Raw genomic sequence first — 6127 nt, forward strand, 5'->3', positions numbered from 1 at the left:
CATAATATACATTTTTAATCACCATCTCGAGTTATGGACAATAAGCCGTTAGCCTATTAATGGCATTTAAAACAGCTATTTAAATTTATTGAATTAGTGGTTTAAATGTCTTGGCCTCTGATTTATGGATCTAATATCGAGATGCTGGTAGATAACTAAATACATGTTTAAATAAATGTGGCGTAATAAAAATTAATTATGGCAATATTGTTTAAATTAAATAAACGATTGACTATTTAAAGCGATGGTAAAAGCTGGGCTTAGAACAAATATTAGGAAATGTTTGAAATATATATTAATAAAGATATTTCAATGACCAATAAACAAAATATTTAAGCATTTGTGCCACACTTTGGTAGATATGAGACCTTATCCTTCATACTCCGCCTGTCTTTGTAGCGACTTCCACCTGTACTCACCGCATGCAGCACAGCTGTATATTTTGCCCCTTGAAAACCAGTTCCCTATCGATGCGAGTATTATTTATGTGCTTTGTCGATCGCCGATACAAAAGGCCAAAGGCTGACCTACAAAGGAACAGCAGACAATGGCAGATGACCTCATAAATTGCCTCGTTATGAGGTTCATAAACATATTATTGCTTCATATTCATAATGCACTTCAGGCCAAGTGTCGGCATGTCCTTGGACCAGAAATAGTGTCTACCTGTCGGTCCAGAATTGTATTGCTGGAGCCCTAAGATTTATGGCTGCAATGGGCAGAGCTGAAGGCACGTTAGCTCTGCTTTTTTAGCAGCAATTTAAAATGCATAAAATATTTGATGGTCCCTTTAACTCAAAACAAGGCATCAGGCAACGAACATCCCCCCCATTTTGATCATCTCCCTGATGGCTAATCCCATTTAATGGCATTCGTGCGGTCTTGGGCCGTAAAATTGTTTTGTCACCTGTTGAAAACATTTTTTATTTTTAATTGAAAAAATCTGTTGGGAAATGCCTCGAGCTCCAGAGCACACAAAAAATTTCATAAATTTCTTGGTCACCCATGTCGAGGGGGAATATGTTTTCCATTCGATTGTTGCTCTCTCTCTAAATTTTTTCACCGAGTGTCTGGCTATTTTTGTACGCTGGGAAATATGAATTTCAACCGCTTAAAGTCCATCCTAATTGCTGCCAATTAACACCTTCAATAAGCCCGAATGCCAAGAGCTCATTTGTCAGGGCCACGGGGGCGTCCAAATGCCTTGTGGCCCCAGAAAACATTTTGATTTATCAACTCTTTTTACATTCCCGACACGAGTGCATCGATCAGAGGCGGAGGACACGAAAATAGCTGCTCGGGGGAGTCCGACTTGCTGGAGTCATCGGAGTCATCTGCATTAAGATCCGACAACGACAACACTCGAATCGATTTAACTCTTTGACCCCACCCACCCAGGTTTCGATGAGATGGGAGTCGACAGGCAACACATGCGAGGGCCTATTAAAAAAATTGTTTATGAAAACAAACATTTTCGGGGCAATTAATCATCGCCATTGGCATTGGCGCGTGGGGGAACTGCAGCCATAACCCCTTCATCTGCTGCTGCTGCTGATGATGATGATGATGATCTCCATCTCCATTTCCATCTCCATCTGCAGTAGCTGGCTGAGTGCCTCGAATTTTCATTAGGAAATCGTTTTATGGTTCCAATTTGGGGAACATATTGCGCAGGGGGAGAGTGTTAAACGTCTGCCAATTAGTGTTGCTTGTTGGATCTGCTGTTGCGATCGTTCTCTTAATTGGCTAAAATATGAAAGGCCTTTCGCTTAATCACTGAAATAAATCGTCGTTCATCAGAGAATAAAAAAAAAGTACAAAAAATCAGTGAATTGCTAACAGAAACAATTAATAATAATATTAGCAGTAATCTAAATGAAAATGGAAATAACTTGTTTTAATAAATACACTGATAAATAAATGAAATAGTAAAATTAAATAGCTGTCTTTTGAATTCAAAATTTAAGACTGAATATTTAAATTCAAAATTAAATCATAATTTTAAATGCAATGCATATTAAATTACATACTTTAATTAAAAATACGTATGTTAATATTAACAAGAAAGAAAGCAAACTTCGGCAAGCCGAAGTTCATATACCCTTGCAGCTATCGCAAGAATTAAATATTTTTGAAAACATTAAAATTATGATTTACTTGCGTATATGTTTAAAAACATTGAAGCTATGTCGATTTGCAGCATAATTATTTGATTGTTCTTTTATATATTTTTATTATTTGTATGGGAGCTATATGATATAGTCGTCTGATTTTGATGAAATTTAAACCATAATTCTGAAATATTTAACCATTGCTATATGTCGAAGAACTAAAAAAAAATTAAAAAACAGCAAAGTTATAATTTTTTTCAATTATTTTTCCGATTGTTCCTATGGGAGCTATATGCTATAGTCGTCCGATTTTGATGAAATTTTAACCATAATTCTGAAATATTTAACCATTACTATATGTCGAAGAACTAAACAAAAAATTAAAAAACAGCAAAGTTATAATTTTATTTCAATTATTTTTCCGATTGTTCCTATGGGAACTATATGCTATAGTCGTCCGATTTTGATGAAATTTTAACCATAATTCTGAAATATTTAACCATTGCTTTATGTCGAAGAACAAAACAAAAAATTAAAAAACAGCAAAGTTATAATTTTTTTCAATTATTTTTCCGATTGTTCCTATGGGAGCTATATGCTATAGTCGTCCGATTTTAATGAAATTTAAACCATAATTCTGAATTATTTAACCATTGCTATATGTCGAAGAACTAAACAAAAAATTAAAAAACAGCAAAGTTATAATTTTTTTCAATCATTTTTCCGATTGTTCCTATGGGAGCTATATGCTATAGTCGTCCGATCCGGCTCGTTCCGACTTATATACTACCTGCAATAGAAAGACAACTTTTGGGAAAGTTTCATCCAGATAGCTTTAAAACTGAGAGACTAGTTTGCATATAAACGGACGGACAGACGGACAGACGGACGGACAGACGGACGGACAGACGGACATGGCTAGATCGACTCTACTAGTGATGCTGATCAAGAATATATATACTTTATAGGGTCGGAAACGTCTCCTTCACTGCGTTGCAAACTTCTGACTGAAATTATAATACCCTCTGCAAGGGTATAAAAATGTTAGATTTAAAATAGTTCCAATTTGATTAAAGTACAATTTTTATAAATCAACTTTCTGAGGTCGAACTTAGAAATTCTCTTACAATATTTCATTTAAAGGACTTGATAACTTGGCTCATACACTATTTTAACAACAGTTTCAAAATAGCAACAGCAACTTCTTAAAAATATAAGTTACAAACTCAATAAGCTCACAATCTATCTCAATTCCTTTTTTGTATCCCAAAGATTGATATTTCACAACATGCAATTTTATATCTACCTCTTATAGTATTTCTTTGTTGTTGATGGTTATTGTTGCTGCTGTTGTTGTTGTTGCTGACAATTTGCGATATAAAAACTGATGTCCTGTCCGGCAAATATCCTCAGGGGGTTGGCCGGGATAGATGGGATGGATCTCTGTGTGATTTGATTGTGAAAACCGAAACAAACAAAAGTAATTTTTGAATGAAAAGCAATAAATTTGAGAACATTTATTGGTTTTTGGCTGGCTGTCATGTGCCAAAAGCGGCAGCAACAACCGAAGGGGCATTGCTTGCATCATTTAGCCCCGGCTTTATGAGTCTCACAGATAGAGAGGAAAAATATATATATATATAACCACCCACAGATGGACAGATAGTTGACTCCTTCTGCAATTGGGGGTTAAACTTGGGATGCTGACGACTTGCACTGAAAAAAAATGATAAAAATTCTATATGACATAAAAATAAGAAAATGTATTAATACTTAAAAACCACTTTTAGTATTAGGTATTAAAGCATGCCAATTTAACTTTGCCGAATACAGAGAAAATAAAATTCTTGAGTTTATGTCCGAAAAATGGTTAGGAGTTCCAGCGCACAGAACAAAATAAAGACAAGCAAGAATGAAGAAACTTAAGAATTATGTTGTTTTCTTAAGCTAACATTTCATAGATACAATATGTTTTGTGTAGTGCAGTTTTAAGGAGCACTTGAGCGGGTTTCCGTAGTTCGGGCCTCGTCATTAGTCCCCGCATGGCGCGTGCCAGGGGTTTTTCTATGGGTCCCCGAACAGATCCCGCCAAGGCCGTAGAAGTGCAGCGACAAAGGGCCGGAATACTTCCGCTCGGCAGTTGCAGGAGGAACACTTTCGCATAAAAACAATAACAATAAACCCGAAGCGGGATATGCAGGACAATGGAGGTGGTGCCCTGCGGTGGTCAGGTCCAATGAAATCCAATGAAAGGGGGTGGACCCGGTGACCAGTGGTCAGGCGTCAGGGGTCAGGGATCAGGCAGTTTAAATTGTGTCATGTTCGCATTTGGGACACATAGGGCCTTTTAGACCATTGTGACGGGTTCAAAATTGAAATATTACACTTTTCATTCGAAAGCGCCGCTTTGTCAGCAGCAATAACTGTGAAATCAATATCGGAACCTTTGGCGACCTTTTGCCAATCTGACAGATGACCCGAACGTCCTTCTGCCCATTCTGTCCCTTGGCAGGACATTAACTAAAACCAATTTCCAGTGAAAATTAATGTGCCATATATGACGCTTCAATGAGTGGGTTCTGTCACTTCCGATCCCCATAAATGTGTTCCTAATGATGCCACTTCCCATTCGCAAAATGAGTCCCTTTTCGCAGTTCGGTCCACTAAGTCTAATACACAATGTGATTTAAGTGCTTGGGATTTTAGTATTTACACGATGTTTTAAGAAAAGCGTTTATTATTGGTAATAGATTTCTATAGAAATTCATATATAAATACATACTGTGTGACTTGTCATTTGGTTGCAGGATCTTTTGGTTCTTTATACTTTAGCTTTCTTCAGAAATATGAACTATTGATAGTTGACACACTTATAGTATATCAGCAAAAGGAAAGATTGGGTAAAATTAGTTTAGGTGGTTGTTTAATTGATTAATTAATTTTAAAACCGTAGTTGTCACAATAAGATTTTGGATTGTCTTTATAATTTGCTTAGATTTTTATTGAAGTTTTCCTTAAATAATTAATTTTACTAGATAGGATTGGCCTCAAACATACTTTTGATATCGTATAAGGAGTGGAATGTGTTCGGAATCCTGCGGGCTATTGGCCTTTTCCTGCCTCCGTCTGACCCCTGACCCCTGGTGCTTCCCTCCTTCCGCTCCACCAACACAGAGCCAACTGTCAACGCATTGTCAATTCTATTTTTATGTTTTATGTTTTTGTCGTTTTGTTTTCTTTTTCATTTATGTTTTCTTCTGTTGTTCTTGTGCTCGTTTTGCGTGGCTTCCGCTGCGCTTCATTGGGCCTCCTCAAGCGGTTGGTTGTCTTTTTGTATATGCCCTCCTTTCAGCTACCCCCAAAAACACCATAACCCCCCCGCCTCCCCTGACCTTTTTGTGTTTTTTTAATATTCGAGTCTAATATTTCAGTTTTTTTGTGCGCTCATTCTGTTTTTGAGCTGCCTACGCCGTCGTTTGTGAGTGTGTGTTGACAATTTGTTGGTTGTTTTGGAGAACCGCTAAATAGCTACAAATTTATGAGCGTAAATAGGCGGCGTAAATCAATTTTTAATGCATTTCCATTTCCATTTGGTGGCCGGGCAAATGTCAACAGTAAATTGATGAGGCGACAGTTATGCAAGCGGGCAAATGTTTATCTAAAGGAATTTAAATAATATTTCCTGCCACAACGTTAAGGATTTGTCGATCAGGCAATCTGGAGACTTTTTGAACTTGTTATTTATTCATTTTAAAAACAAGCAGGATAGATAAATAATATACACATCTTAGCACTTTTAAAGCCCTTTCCAATCTTTAATATTGATAAACAGAACAGAATAAGAACAAATTTAAGTATTGCCCAGAGATTCTGTAAATTCTAACAAAAACCTCTTAATTAAGTAATTTTAAGAACCTGTTCCGTTATAATTAACTTAATATTTCAATATCGTTTTAATACAGAGATAGTGAGCTAAATAGCAACATAGTTGTCTCCTAATCGAAACAAACCAGTTA

Source organism: Drosophila elegans, unplaced genomic scaffold (assembly GCF_018152505.1).
Source record: "Drosophila elegans isolate 14027-0461.03 unplaced genomic scaffold, ASM1815250v1 contig_814, whole genome shotgun sequence".
NCBI lineage: Eukaryota > Metazoa > Arthropoda > Insecta > Diptera > Drosophilidae > Drosophila > Drosophila elegans.